General features: G+C 35.8%; 1 long non-coding RNA gene across 1 annotated transcript in view; it reads right to left on the bottom strand.

Annotated features, from left to right (window-relative positions):
* LOC126931327 (uncharacterized) overlaps positions 1–16,112 on the bottom strand; it is a 69,631-nt gene extending 53,519 nt beyond the window's left edge. The window contains exon 1 of the long non-coding RNA XR_007717834.1: positions 16,043–16,112. This is a non-coding gene — a long non-coding RNA (uncharacterized LOC126931327). The remainder of the gene's footprint in view (positions 1–16,042) is intronic.
* Positions 16,113–16,580: the final 468 nt, after the last annotated feature.

Here is a 16,580-nt window from a genome sequence, read left to right as displayed (position 1 = left end):
ATGGTCAAAGTATTACAGTCAGCACATTGTAAAAAACGTTTGGGAGAGTAGCTTACTTAGTGCCAAACTTGAATTGAAATTTCATTTCTGGTAGCTTATCTGCACACATCTCTAAAGGCATCTTAGTTCTGGTACTATGATAAACAAAAACAAAGGGGGAATCAGACAAGGAAAACAATCTGTATTTGTGGTTTGTTTTCAAACTGGCTTTCTTCCTCACTTGAGTGAACAAACCAACATACAATCAGAAAGAGTAGGGGCCCAGGGAAGGGAGTGGAATTTAAGATATCTTAACAGTGCAGTAAACTCAAAACATTAACATTCACAAACCATTTTTAAAGCCTGTAATTTGTGCTAGAATGATTCAGAGTGATGGGCCTTTCATCCGAACCTGGATATTATGCCAGGACTCAGCTTTTCCTTTCAGTTCCTGTAGGCCTCAGGAGGCTAGCCAGCTCCACTGTGGCTCCAGGTATCGTTCACTCATTTCTTTTGTAAGCATTTATAGCATGAGAGCCTTTTAGGAGTCAAGCACTGTGCTCTTCCCGAGGGATGCAAAGATAAATAAATCATCGTCCCTGACCCCTCCAAGAACTTATTACCAGTTTAGGAGGGAAATGATAGTAAGACTCTTGGAGTGTGACAAATGCTGTGATACAAAGAAACCAGAGAGCTATGAGGCATGGGGAATAAAAGGATACAACACCTAGCCCATGGAGTCAGAGAAGGCTTGCTAGACAAAATGGGTCTTGAAGAGAAAGGAGGATATCATACAGTAAATATTCAATATCTAGCATCTCTTATTGTTGTTGTTATTACAGCTTGATCATCTCTAATCTGAAATCCTTTTTTCTTTTTCTTTTTTTTTTTTTTTTGAGATGGAGTCTCAATCACGTAGGCTGGAGTGCAGTGGTGCAATCTCAGCTTACTGTAACCTCCTCCTCCCAGGTTCAAGCGATTCTCCAGCCTCAGCCTCCTGAGTAGCTGGGATTACAGTTGCCCACCACCACGTCCAGCTAATTTTTATATTTTTAGTAGAGACAGGGTTTCACCATATTGGTCAGGCTGGTATCAAACTCCTGACCTTGTGATCCGCCCACCTCAGCCTCCCAAAGTGCCGGCATTACAGGCGTGAGCCACAGCGCCTGGCCTGAAATCCCTTTTGAGCACTGTCATGATGCCCTAAGTAGAAAATTCCACATGTAAGTACTTAACAAAAACTTTGTTTCACACTAAAATATTTAAAATATTGTATTAAATTATCTTCAGGCTATTTGTATAAGGTATATAGGGATCATAAATAAATTTCATGTTTATACCTGGGTCTATTCCCTAGGATATCTCCTTACAAACATTCAAAAGTCCAAAAAAAAAAAAAAGTCTGAAATCTGAAACACTTCTGATCCCAAGCATTTAAGATAAGGGATATTCGACCTGTACTATGATTATTATTTATATGTCATAAAAGGGTGTTATACATTTCTAGTCTCAACTGATACATCATTTCATATGAGAGATGAATACTATGTACAAATTTTTTTGGAAATTAACAAATACAAAATGCATAGCAGCAGATAACAAACCTTATGAAAATCGGGAGTTTTGTGAAGCTGAAACTGGTAGTATCACAAAAAAGCAGTCTTTATTTATGTGACCTATCCCAACTGTCCTAAAAAGATCAGATGAATTATGATTATAATGTGGTTTCAAACAAAATGCCTTTGGCTGTATCACTCTAGAGTGACTTTATCCCTGGAATGAGGCCTTCATATTTCCTAAGAAAGGGAAGTCCCTTCTATGAAAGTATGTCACTCATGGATGAGAAGGAAGCCATAACTGTAACTTAGACTATTAGAACAGGGGTCAGCGAACTATGACCCATGGGACCAAATCCAACCTGCTGCCTGTTTATGTAAATAAAGCTTTATTTGCAAACGGACACACTCATTCACTTAATCACTGCCCATGGCTGTTTTCACATTACAAAGGCAGAGTTGAGTAGTTAAGATAGAACTTGTGGCCTCCACAGTCTTAAAATATTTACTATTTGACTCTTTACAAGTTTTCCAAACCCTGTATTATACTATTAAAGTAATTCATAGCAGTTTACACATTGCAGTGACATTTCTGATATGGGGTAGGTAGAATTTGTCACTAATGTTTTCATCTTTAAAGTACTCAAGTACGAGAGGCCTTAATTAAAGTTATTATTCATTTGAGTTATTTTATATTTTCACTTTATTGACTGACACAATAATTATTTTCCTTTCTGATAAATTTTCTTGACTATTTATAAACCAAACAGAAAGCATAATAATTTTAAAGCCTATTTTTAAAAATTGTATAATCTCCTTTGTCCTATTCAATTCAATTTTACCTTAAATATGACCTTTATCATAACATGTGGAAAGAAATGCTTAAGTTCTTGTAGCCAATTCCAGTTAATACGACTCCAGACCAATTAAACGTACATGGTAAAGAGTTAAGTGGTTTATAATTTATCATCCTAGGTTGGGCGCAGTGGCTCACACCTGTAATCCCAGCACTTTTGGAGGCTGACGTGTTTGGATCACTTGAAGTCCGGAGTTCGAGACCAGCCTAACCAACATGGTGAAATGTGTCTCTACTAAAAATACAAAAATTAGCTGGGCATGGTGGTGGACACCTGTAATCACAGATATTCAGGAGGCTGGGGCAAGAGAATCTCTTGAACCTGGGAGGTGGAGGTTGCAGTGAGCCAAGATTGCACCACTGCACTCCAGCCTGGGCAACAGAGCAAGACTACCTCAACAAAAAAAACACTTTCACTATAAGTGGGAGGAAGTGCTGGGATTGAGGGCATGGATTCTGTGTTTTACAAGATTTAAAGATTATTTTGATGATGAGATATAACAAAATGACACTGGGATAGATGAAGGGCAGAAATCTTGTTACTTAACAGCTCCAAACCGCTAGGCAGGGCCAATAGTTGTTGTACCCTGGGAAAGGGTAACAGCAAGTTGAAGCTGCAGGGAGAAACTAATATATGGCAAGTGGGGTGGGGATAGCTAGGTTTCCTAAACTCCCCTGGACTGGCTAATTTGAATAGTGTCCTGTGCTTCAGGAAAAAGGATTATCCCTAGTTGTCTGACACATTTTCTTGGGATGATAAAGGCTGGTACACAGAGGATCAGAGTATAAGACTCAAAAAGGAAAATGGATGGCGTATGGACTTAACTAGCTATTCAAGAAGGGAAAATGGCTGGGCACAGTGACTCACACCCCTAACCCCAGCACGTTGGGAGGCCGAGGCAGGCATATCACCTGAAGTCAGGAGTTGAAGAGCAGCCTGGCCACCAAACCCCATGTCTACTAAAAACACAAAAATTAGCTGGACGTAGTGGTGGGCACCTGTAATCCCAGCTACTCGGGAGGCTGAGGCTGGAGAGTCACTTGAACACAGGAGGCGGAGGTTGCAGTGAACAGAGATAGGCCATTGCACTCCAGCCTAGGCTACAAGAATGAAACTCCATCTCCAAAAAAAAAAAAAAAAAAAAACCGAAGGGAAACTGACCAGCCTAGAGCCAAGGCTTCAAAATTGAGTCAAATTTCCTTTTTATAAAACAAATGCAAAACTACACTCTGGGGTTGGATTTCTTAAATTCAAGTCGGGTTATAAATACTGGTGAACGATTGGGCCCTGTCCAAGCTACTTAATCACTTTAAGCCTCAGTTTCCAAATGTTTAAAATAGGGAGAAAAAAGTACCTACCTTTAATGGATTGTTGCATGATGAAATGAGAGATCTGTATTAAGTATTGGGGTATTAGTCTGTTTTCACGCTGCTTATAAAGACATAACCATAACTGGGCGATTTATAAAAGATAGAGGTTTAACTGGACTCACAGTTCCACATGACTGGGGAGGCCTCAGAATCACCGTGGAAGGCAAGAAGGAGTAAGTCACATCTTATATCAAAGGCGGCAGGCAAAGAGATAATGAGAGACAACTGAAACGGGTTTCCCCTTATCAAACCATCAGATCTCGTGAGACTTAGTCACTACCATGAGAACAGTATGGGAGAAACTGACCCAATGATTCAATTATCTCCACCTGGCCCTGCCCTTAACACGTGGGGTTTATTACAATTAAAGGTGAGTCTTGGGTGTCGACACAGAGCCAAACCATTTCAGTTGGGCTCTGTATCTGGCCCACAGCGATTAGTCAGTATGTGATAGCCATTACTATCAGGACCAATTCTACACTTGACACACAGTATTATAGTCTGTTATCCCAGAAAATACTATTACACAAGACAGACTGTGGTGCAGTTTTAAAAAATATTTTTACATGTGCCTTTTTGCATATAGAAAACCAAATATATAGAGACTTACGTCTGATACTTAAATTCCCCTTCCTTTAACAGCTTCTTTTGTTAAGTCTATCCTAATGATCATATTCTGCTTACCACTTAATCAGTTATACAGTGAATTTAAACCAGTAGGTTATAATTTTGAAATCACAGCTCAAGTAAAATTGTTTTATATTGATTCTTTTTAAAGAAAACAGCATCATATAATTTTACCTTTCTGCAATAGCCATAGTAACCTAGGGTTTAACAATGATTCGTGACATGGTTTTAAATTTAAAGATCTATTGATTTGTTAACTTTCTCTTTAACTATAAGAAGAAAACAAAGACTCTAACTACAAGTAAAAATTCATCTGAAGTTACTGAAAAGAAGAATTTTTGCTAAACCTATACCTAACCATCTATATTTTCTAAATATGCAATGTTATGTTGCTATACCTTTATCATTTAGCTATATTGAAAAATGATTCATGTTTATTATAGAAATTAAATATTCTTCAGAGAAATAAAGCCTAAAGTTATAAGTATATGAGATTTTTTAAAAGTTGTGAAATTAAATGGTATCTTTATATTTAATTGGGTTATTAGTATATTTGATTCTAGCATTTCCATAGCTCTAATCTTATTTCATTATGAGCCACACTCACTTTTTTTTCTTTAACTTCTATGAGGAAGAAATGAAAGTAGCCCAGCATGAGATTATTCATTGTGATCCAACATGTATAGCTTAGTTTGAACCGTTTGCCTGCACTTGTGGCTGAGTCTCAATCAGCACACTAGTTTCATGTAATTAAACATTATTTTATGTGCACAATCAAAATTATTAAATAATTAAGTGACATTTCTATGCTGATATATGGTTTTAATCTACAATGATTCAATGTATATCTCTAATTGAATATTTAAAGTATACAGCATAAACTACCTATAAACCACAAAAACAAATTGTAGAACACAAAAGTAAATAGCACAGAAATAAAAAAAAAAAAAAAGCATAGAAATCACCTGACATCAAACAGTAAGAAATATCACTGTTTATAAAACTATGGCACTCAACATCAGCATATAGTTAGAGATTTGAGGCAGATCTAAAATTCAGAGAAGAGCGAACTGACATTGATTTATAGGACCAGGGAAACAAAAAATCTGTCCTTAGTAATAATTTGCCTAAAAGGTTGGGCCTAGACAACCATCCTGTTTCCTTATCTCTTTGAGAACAGACCATGGGTTTTCATAGAAATGGATCAGATTAAGTATCTAAGAAAATTCGTGACTTTAAAAAAAAAAAAAAAAAAAAAAAAAACTTCCTTTTACAATTTAATCAGAGAATAAACACTTGTAGGAAGGAGATTTGTAGAAGATTTCAATTTAAGCATCATGCTAGCAGAAAGAAAAACTGAAGTCAGCCCCATCCTGAATATTCAGACAAACATTCTTTAGAGAATGGCCAAAATCAACATCGTGTTCCTGGATTGTTGAACTTGCTTCCTGACCCATCAATTGGCCTTGCATCTGGGTTGGCTGCTAATCTAGCTAGTTACTTATTCTCAGAAAGGAATGAACTTTTGATTTTTAGCATTAGCTTTTATTTTGATTGGGACAATACAAAAAAAAAGTGTGATACAATAGATTATTTGCAAGAGTTTCTTTCATTATTCAAAAAGTATTTTTAGTATATTAGTTACATGCTATTGGGCTGGCAGAAATAATCAGAGGATATACAAAGAATAACCATTTCCTGGAAGTATAAGCAATCACAGAAGAAGCCACCTTGTGTTTATCATGAGACTCAGTTGTCATTCTCATGACATCACTTATATTTTTTTTCAGCTAAATTTTTGTACTGATGCAACTTTGTTTGCTGTCTATGCTTCTTTCACAAATGCCCCTATAACCTTTGCATTGTTTCAGACAGGCAATGCCTGTATTATATCGAAATGAAAGGCCTAAATCAGAAAGCTGGGTTTTAAATTCTTAGTTTTTAGAGATACATGTTTTATTATTCACTATCTTTATTCTTTTATCTTTGCTCTGATATATTACATTATGTTTTCACATGGCTTTGTTCAAAGAGACGGGAAGAGGAAGAGCCATACCTCTTATTGTGTCTGTTTTGACAGAGGAGAAGATCCTTCACCAAAGTCCCTTGGTGGTATTGGTTCCTAACTGGTGATTCCTTTAGGTGGGGGGATGGAATTGTCACAATTGGCTAAAACAAATCAACATTCACTCTGGGCCAAGGTGAGGTCAGCTTTCATAGGCACGTAATCACACCAGGGCTCTGCCACTGAGACAGGCATGGCGAGAATGAGGGAACTGCTTGGACACCAACAATGACTGCCACAGCTTTGTGGCTACTTCCAGTTCTTTATGCAACAAAGATGTTTCATGAGACTCACGAATTATACCAGAGGAATTCATTTTTGTGTAAATGACTGTAATTTGAACGTCAAATAAAAGTCTTAAGACTATAATAATACTACATTGTCTCTTTCTCTCTCTCTCTCTCTCTCTCTCTTTTTTTTTTTTGCTGAGTCTCACTCTGTTGCCCAGGCTGGAGTGCAGTAGTATGATGTCAGCTCACTGAAACCTCTGCCTCCCAGGTTCAGGTGATTCTCCTGCCTCAGCCTCCCAAGTAGCTGGGATTACAAGCATGTGCCACCATGCCTGACTCATTTTTGTAATTTTAGTAGCGATGTGGTTTCACCATGTTGTCTAGGCTGGTCTCGAACTCCTGACCTCAAGGAATCTGCCTGCCTGGGCTTCCCAAAGATTTGGGATTATGGGCGTGAGCCATGGCACCCAGCCACGTTGTGCCTTTCTATGATCTTTTTATAAACACAGTGTGATACACAGTGTGAATGTGTAGAATTTTTTTTTTTTTTTGCACTGTTTATGGCTGTTGAAGATTGAATGAGGAGGAGCAAATATTCTCTCAAATTTTGTTTGAATACATACCACAATAAGAAAAATAATAGGATGCTTGTGTTAAGTTCTATTCTCACAATGTATTAAACTTCCTAAAACAAGTTGTTTGACATAGCTTTTTTCTAAGAGAAAAATACAGTGTTTGCCATGAAAAATTTCCAAATTACAAAATTAACATGTTCTGTTTATAATAGTTTAAACCATTTCTGAAATTTCTACATGAAAGGGAAATGTCTTTCATTCTGCCCACTATGTAAAGCAGCTGGGCATGCATTTCTCCAAATATTTTTCTTGTCTTTTTAAAATTATTTTAGATTCAAGGTGTAACATGTCCAGGTTTGTTACATGATTGTATTGCATGATGTTGAGATTTAGGGTACAATTGAACCAATCACCCAGGTAACGAGCATAGTACCCATTAGGTAGTTCAACCCTTGTCCCCCTCTCTCCTCCTCTCTCTTGTAGTCCCCAGTGTCTATCGTTTTCATCCTTATGTCCATATGTGCCCAGTGTTTAGCTCCCATTTATAAGTGAAAACATGCAATATTTGGTTTTCTGTTTCTGTGTTAATTCCATTAGGATAATTACCTCCAACTGCATCCGTGTTGCTGCAGAGGACATGATTTTATTCTTTTTTATGACTGCATAGTATCCTGTGGTGTATATGTACCACATTTTCTTTATACAAGCCACTATTGATGGACACCTAGGTTGATTCCATGTCTTTGCTATTATGAATAGTGCTACAACAAATATACAGGTACATATATCTTTTTGGTAAAATATTTTTTTTTCTTTAGGTACAGACCCAGTAATTAGATTGCTGGCTAAATGAGTAGTTCTATTTTTAGTTCTTTGAGAAATCTCCAAACTGCTTTCCACATTGGCTGAACTAATTTACATTCCCACCAATAGTGTGTAAGTGTTCCTTTGTCTCTGCAGCCTCTCCAACACCTGTTAAATTTTCACTTTTTAACAAAAGCCATTCTGACTAGTGTGAGATGCTATATCACAATTCTGATTTGCATTTCTTTCTGATTAATGATATGAGCATGTTTCATTTTTTTTTTTTTTTTTTTTTTTTTGGCCACTTATCTGTCTTATTTTGAGAAGTGTCTTTTCATGTTCTTTGCCCACTTCCTAATAGGGTTGTTTTTTTGCTTGTTGATTTGTTTAAGTTCTTCATAGAGTCTGAATTTTAGACCTTTGTCAGCTGCATAGTTTGTGAATATTTTCTCCCTTTATGTTGTCTGTTTGCTGTGTTGATAGTTTCTTTTACTGTGCAGAAGCTCTTTAATTTAACTAGGTACCATTGTTAATTTTTACTTTTGTTGCAATCGCTTTTGAGGGCTTAGTCACAAATTTTTTACCAACAGTGAAGTCAAGAAGGATATTTTCTAGGTTTTCGTCTAGAATATTTACAGTTTGAGGTCTTACATTTAAGTCTTTCATCTACCTTGAGTTCATTTTTTAATATGGTGAGAGGTTTCATTTTCTGCATATGGCTAGCCAGCTTAAGCAGCACCATTTATTGAATAGGGAGTCATTTTGCTATTTCTTTTTTTTAAAGCTTTTGTCAAAGATCAGACAGTCATAGGTGTGTGGCTTTTCTTCTAGCTTCTCTATTCTGTTCCAATGGTCTATGTGTCTGTTTTTGTACCAGTACCCTGATAGTACTGTAGCTTTATAGTATAGTTTGAAGTCGTGTAATGTGATGCCTCCAGCTTTGTTCTTTTTGTTTGGATTGCTTTGTCTATTTGGGCTCTATTTTGTTTCCATATGAATTTGAGAATAGAATTTCTAATTGTGTAAAAAATGACATTGGTAGTTTGATAGAAATAGTGTTGAATCTGTAGACTGCATTGGGCAGTATGGTCATTTTAATGATATTGATTCTTCCAGTCCCTGAACATGGAATATCTTTCCATTTGTTTGTGTCATCTATAATTTATTTCTTTAATCTTTTGTAGTTCTCCTTGTAGATAATCATTCACCTTCTTGGTTAGGTATATTCCTAGGGGTGTGTGTGTGTGTGTGTGTGTGTGTGTGTGTGTGTGTGTTGTAAATGGGATTGCATTCCCAATTTGGCTTACGGCTTGAATGTTATTAGTGTATATAAATGCTACTGATTTTTTTTATGTTGTATCCTGAAACTTTACTGAAGTTGTTTTTCTAGGTGACATAGCTCATTTTTAAAGCACTTTGAGTTGTAGGAAAATAAGTTCACCAAATTAATTAATTTAGTCAACAAATACATCCTGAACACCCACTATGTACCAGTCATTGTCCTAAGGGTGAATATACAGAGGTAAGTGGAATAGTTAAGATCAGGAAAGTTGTAATTGAATGAAAATATGAAATGAACAAACAACAATTTGAAACAAACAATTCTCAAAAGAACAAAAAGGTAATGTAACGTAAAATAACAGTGCTGAGATGCAAAATATACTTATTAGATAATAAAGTCAGAAAAAAATCCCTCATGAAATGACTTTTAAGCTAAATTTAGACAAATAGATCTCCAAAGTGCACCCTTGAGCTAAAATGTCTTTTTACATTTAATTGTTTAAAAAGAAGAAGAATATTTTTATACACAAAAATTACATCAATTCAAACTTCAATGTCCATACATAAAGATTGGTGGAAAAACAGTCATGCTCATTGATTATGTATTGTCTATGACTGCTTTCATTTACAATGGCTGGGTGGCTAGTTGTGACAAAGACTGCATGACCCAAAAGCATAAAAATATTTACTATCATGCTTTTTATGAACTTTGCCCATCGTTGGTCTAAAGATGAACAGAATTGAGCCTCAAGTAGAGAGCCACGAGAAATACATTCTAGGCGGAAGAAAGAGCGCACAAGAAGTTCTAAAATAAAGCAAAGCCAAAGACAGTATGACAGTGATTATGTGGGAAACAAAGAAATTTAGTAGGAGAGGTTATCAGGGCCAGTTTATACAGGGTCCCCATGTCAGCCAAGTGGAACTACCATTAAGTGCGATGGGAAGCCCATGAAGCCAGGGATTTTTTGGCTATTATCTTTTTAAAAATATCATTTGTATGCTATTGGGAAACTTTACTAAAGGAGAGACATAACAGAGAGCAAGCCTGACTGAAAAAAAAAAAAAAAAAAGTTACCTACTGGTAACGTCCAGGCAAGAACTGACAGTGGGGCTTTGTCAGTGCTGATCAATGATCTGCATGTTACAAATCCTTGAAGAGAAAAGGTCAGAAGTTAAGGGTAAGCATTTAGACACTTCCAAAAAGGATTTCTTATTGTGGTGCCATTCAAGCATATTCGCAATTGCTTATTTATATAACATGCTTGGAAAGAAGGATGGAAGGAAAGAATGAAGGATGGAAGGAAGGGAGGGAGGGAGGGAGGGAGGAAAGGGAAGGGGAAGGGAGGGAAAGGAAAGAGGAAGAGAAGAACGGAAAGGAAAGGGGAAAAGGAAGTGAGGGAGAGGGAGAAAAGAAAAAAGAGAAGGAAGAAGAAAGAAACAGAAAGAAAGAAAGAGGGAAAGAAAGAAAAAGAAAGAAAGAAAGAAAAGAAAGAAAGAAAGAAAGAAAGAAAGAAAGAAAGAAAGAAAGAAAGAAAGAAAGAAAGAAAGAAAGAAAGAAAGAAAGAGGGAAAGAAAGAAAGAAAGAAAGAAAGAGGGAAAGAAAGAAACAAAGAAAGAAACAAAGAGAAAGAAAGAAAGAAACAAAGAAAGAAACAAAGAAAGAAAGAAAGAGAAAGAAAGAAAGAAAGAAAGAAAGAAAGAAAGAAAGAAAGAAAGAAAGAAAGAAAAAGAAAGAAAGAAAGAAAGAAAGAAAGAAAGAAAGAAAGAAAGAAAGAAAGAAAGAAAGAAAGAAAGAAAGAAAGAGAAAGAAAGAGGAAGGGAGAGGGAGGGGAGAAGGAAGGAGGAAGGAAGGAAGGAAGGAAGATAGATAAGGAAGAAGAGAAGAAAGGAAAGGAGAAAGACAAAGGGAGGAAAGGGAGGGAAAGAGAGAGGGGAAAGGAAAGGAAGGAAGAAAACTTCAGAACCCCAGCAAACTTATTTGCAGTGTGCCTGATTTCCTTATTCTTTGATTTTAGTTGTACTTCAAACAGCCTTATGTGGCCTATTTTGTTCAATGAAATAAATTAGTGTGTGAGTTTACCACACACACACACACACACACACAATCAGTGGAGCCTGAAAAACCATTTGCTAAGTCCTATACAAATTACATCTTTGGGCCTGGCGTGGTGGCTCATGCCTATAATCCCAGCACTTTGGGAGGCCGAGACAGGCGGAATACGAGGTCAGGAGATCGAGACCATCCTGGCTAACATGGTGAAACCCCGTCTCTACTAAAAATACAAAAAACAAAAACAAAAAAATAGCTGGGCGAGGTGGCGGGCACCTCTAGTCCCAGCTACTCGGGAGGCTGAGGCAGGAGAATGGCCTGAACCCAGGGGGCGGAGCTTGCAGTGAGCTGAGATCGCCCCACTGCACTCCAGCCTGGGTGACAGAGTGAGACTCCGTTTCAAAAAATATATATATATATTACATCTTTGGCTCATTTACTCATTGTATACTTGTGAGAACTTCAGTCTGAATATGCACTTGCTTGGCACACAGAATGCTGAAATTCCTGCCCCTTACTGTTGGAAGGAAACTAGTTAAAAACTATCTGCAATGCTGACAGTTCTTGCAAAAGAGTTACCAGTAACAGTTTTTCTATCACCAAAACGTTGCCAGTATATAAAACATCAGGGCCAGCTCCTGATGATCCTTTTTCAAGGCATACATAAGAAAATTGGATTGAAAACAATATTCCATTCAGATGCTTATTTTTATTGTTGTTAGTACACTGGCTACACAGACAAAGTTAATGGATAATTCATTTGAAGTTTTAAACTTTTGGCAGAAAGTAAAGATTGTTAATTGATTTATACTAACACAGATAAAGAAAGTTTTGTGTAGTTGAGAACAAATTAAAATGAATTTGTCTAAGTATGATTCTAGCAAGGAAAGACATTAAACACTAAATGTCAGAGTAAAATTTCTAACGTGAATTGAAACAATTGCTTCATTCTCAACAAAATATAGGATACATAGTAAGACGAGCACTTAGTAAAAATTTAGAAATCTAGAATTTCACTCTACTACTTATTAATCATCTTTGAGAAGGTTGTTTTAAATAGTTCCAGCCTCAGTTTATTCAATCAGGGAATGGGTTAATCATATTTAATCTGTTTAATTTACAGTTATCTGATGTAGCTAAATGAGATAATGACTGAGAACACACTTTGGAAATTATTTATACACATTACTATTAACAAGTTGCTAAATGAGCTCCTAGAATCACTATAGTTACTAATGTACTGCAAGCAAAATTAGTCAAACTATTCTGTGCATAAATAAGGCACAAAGGTCATTGAAATATCTTCAGTGGTGTCTGAGGAAGGTAAAGGGAGTCAAAAGGTATATAAATCATCTCTTACTTACAACTGTCACTGTTTCTTCTCATGTTGACTTCTGAGTTGGAAAGGTTGCCCCACCTCTGAGTTAAGCTTAGCTCTCAGACATAAGACAGATGAAGCAGGTTATTAGCAGCTAGTGTGGGGAGGCCAGATTATAATGTTTCAGTTTACAAGATGATTTTTTGCAAAATTCCACTATAAATCCAGACAGATGTATTTTGTATAACTTCAATTTTTCTCTTATAACTATTTTCAAGAATATATATGGAGTGGAGAAGTGAGCTTTAGAAATGCCATTTCATAGGTATTGTGGTTATTTGTACCCCACTGGGAGCAAATGGCAGAATAGATGTTGAAACCTAACCTGTATAAAAACCAGGAGTTTTGGCCAGAAGCTAAAATACTCTCTTACAAATAGCAGTCACAAATCTTTTTTGATGTGGACTGAGTTATAAAGAAAATGGAAACTCTTACTCTTAAAAGACCGTAAGAAACAAAGTAGTATCTTTCCAGCTGAGGTTAGAGTTGTTTGTGACGTTAGAGCTGGCAGCAATGGAAAAATCATGTCGAGTTTTATATGCTACTCACATGGTCATGTTTTTCCAAAGGAATAAATGCACATATGATTCTGATGACCTCATAGAGATATAAAGGTGTTATATTATAGTGGAAGACCAGCAAGCCTTTACATGAGACCTTCCTTTTTCCTGCAGAGTGTTCAAGATATTACCCACACCGTATAAATTATACAGGGCTTCCCAAACATATAGCTGCCTGCTTTTAACTAAAATTAAAGCCAACATGAAGGCAGGATTTTGGCTGCTTTGACCTCAGATAGCAACAAAAACGAGACATGAATATTGACTGTGGGGGAAGGAAAACAGGAAGTATTTTCCAGTGAGATTATCCTTCAGGGATATTAAATAGTAAAGACGCAACCCATACATATTAAATTTAATCTGTAAACAAAAAGTTCCTTTATGATGAAATAAGCAGATGATAAAGTATTTGTGAAACATAAAGCAGACGCATGTAACAGAGTCATTAAATACAAGGAAAATTAGTCAGACTGGAATAACAATAAGCCGAGATAGACTTGTCTAGCCTAGATACAAACAGTTGAGAAAGCCTGGAAACGTTTATCCTTCCTTTGACTGATTTTTACCTATCAGCACATTTTTAAAATGACTCTTCTAAAGCTATCTCTTGGAGCAAAAGGTAGAATCCTGAAACTCATATTCTAGCTTCAGTAACAATAGCTTTTCCAAAAGATCTAAGCATTTAAACAATTTAAAAATACTTTTGAAAGATAATACAAATATCATCTTTCAAATACAAATATTTGCATGTATAAATACATACAAAAAAAGACATATTTTTGCCAAAAAAAAAATTTGAAAATCCACCACGCACACTTCCTCATGAGTGGTCGATTAATTGACACGGTCGTTCTAGCGGAGTTGAATAGCTGTTCATAGACAAATCTCAGATGTTAAACATTTAACATTTACCAATTTGGTCCTTGTGTATTGGCAACACTCAATGTAACGATCAAGACACCTTAACCATTTTTGTAATAAAAGCAATAATATACGAAAAAATATTAAACCAGACACATAGTCTTTTGAAGAATATAGCTTTTTTACTAACAAAAGTCAGTTGAGTCGTCTTAATGCTTGTGGAAAATGGTGACTAGAATGATTTTTGAGAGGAATTTTTCAATGGATAGCTCCAAGAGGAGAGTTTACATTGTGCTCATGGTCTTCAGACTCTTTTCTCCATTAACTTGAGTTGGTACATGAAAACATAAAATAAAACACACATCCTACTATATTAGAAACATAATTTGTTTCAAACAATAAAAGAATAATGCATTTACTTTTACATTGCGCTGCTATTGTTTCTTAACCAGCTTTAGCAAGTGTGAAGAAACACTGGGCAGTGTAACTAGAAGACCCTGTTTTTATTCTCAGTTCTTTCCCCTCTCCCTTATGATCTTGAACTCATTTTCCCCACTCCTTGGAAACTTGTGCCGTTAATTATGCTGTCTCTCACTTTTATCTTCAAAATCTCTCCATCCACTGATTTCCTTCCATGTGCTTTCATAAATGTGCTCATATGCTCCCTATGCTGAAAACACACAAATTAACAAACACATGCAAACTAACAATTTTTTCTTTGATATCTTCTTATAACCCATCACACTGTTTCTCTCTATGTTTCAACAATCCTTACTGCTTCAAGATCTTCAAAAACTCTAAGGTCTTCAGACACAATTTGACATTATGCAACAATGCCAAACATCTCCATAACCAATGACTCAGAATTTTTAGAGAAATGCCCCAGAAAAACATTCAAACTGGTGAAACAGGTGACATACAAGAATGTTTACAGATATGTTGTTGGCAAAGCAAAATTATGAGAACAATTTAAATCTTTAGGAGATGGATAAATGAATTGTGGTATCTCTTAAGTTGGACAACTGCACAATAATAAAAATTTATCTCAGCCTTAACAGTCAACATGGGTGAACTCTCAAAACGTCATATTGAGTGAAGAATGTCATGAGATAATATATGTAATATCATTACATTTACATACAATTTTAAACTAACAAAATTTAACAATATGTAAATTAAATACATATGCACATATGATGTCAAGTACAAGTAAATAATACACACAAAATTTATAACACTAGCTATATGTTTAATACATATTTAATATATAGTATATGTATATAGTTTATATAGAGACTATATTTTTTCAATGTGTATATTGATGAAAAAGGAAGGGATACATAGGAAGAGATACACAGAAAGCTTCAAAATTATTGATAATGTTCTATTTCTTAAATAACATAAGTTCATGAAAGTTATATCTAAATCTATTTTAGATTTAGACATATCTAGTTATATCTATAATCTATTTTACAGTTGTAAAACTCTGTGATGTCTTATGTTTCCATCTCTTTACATATTCTTCAACCAGTAATATTTTTATTATTTTATTATTATTATCACCTTGGTAAGAAGACAATGTGAGATCTGCTGTCTTAACAAAATTTTAAGTGCACAATACAGTGTTATCAACTCTATGAACAATTCGACTGTTGCAAAGTTTCAGTTATGTAGCCGGTAATATTCTTTCTTTTTTCCGACTAACCCCCCGCCCCCCAACCAACTTTGCCTGGCAAATTCCCACATTCCTTAGTTGTCTCTGCTTTAGAAAGGTCTGCCTTAATCTACAGTAGCTCAGCTTTATTGCCTATATCATCTTGTGCTTAGCCTTTCTGAACACTCAGCTTACCTGTTAAATGTCTGCTTTCTGCACCAGACTTTAAGCTCCACTGGGGAACATATTGCTTTGCACAGAACCTGCCACAAAATGAATGATTGATAAATATTTACTGAATCAAACTATTTTCTTCCTAGCCAAACTTCTTAAAAGAGATGTTCATAATCATCATAAAAGCTTCCTCAGCTCAAATTCACTCTTCATTATTCTAAAATATGACTTCTGCCCTCACAAATCTGTTGTATTTGCTTTCAGAGAAGTCACCGGTGACCTTGTAATTGACTTTAGTTATTGTAAGTCCTTAACCAAGCTGACCTCTCTAAGACATTTGATACTCCTAAGGCGAACATTCAGTAATTTGTTTAACATTTATTGTTTTCTGTGTGTCAGAAAATGTGAAAATGCTTCCTTTAGATTTCATCACATTTTTTTCACCCCATTCCCCTACCTCTCTAAGTTTTCTTCCTGTCTTTCCAGAGCCAACTTGCTTTCTTGTTCTTACCAAGCATTATTACCAGTCCTGGACTCTCCCTTTTACTTTAGGGGCTAT

The sequence above is a fragment of the Macaca thibetana genome, chromosome 11 (genome assembly GCF_024542745.1).
Source record: "Macaca thibetana thibetana isolate TM-01 chromosome 11, ASM2454274v1, whole genome shotgun sequence".
In the NCBI taxonomy this organism is placed as follows: domain Eukaryota; kingdom Metazoa; phylum Chordata; class Mammalia; order Primates; family Cercopithecidae; genus Macaca; species Macaca thibetana.
Note: the sequence above shows the minus strand (reverse complement) of the source record. Positions and strands in the feature narration are given on the sequence as shown.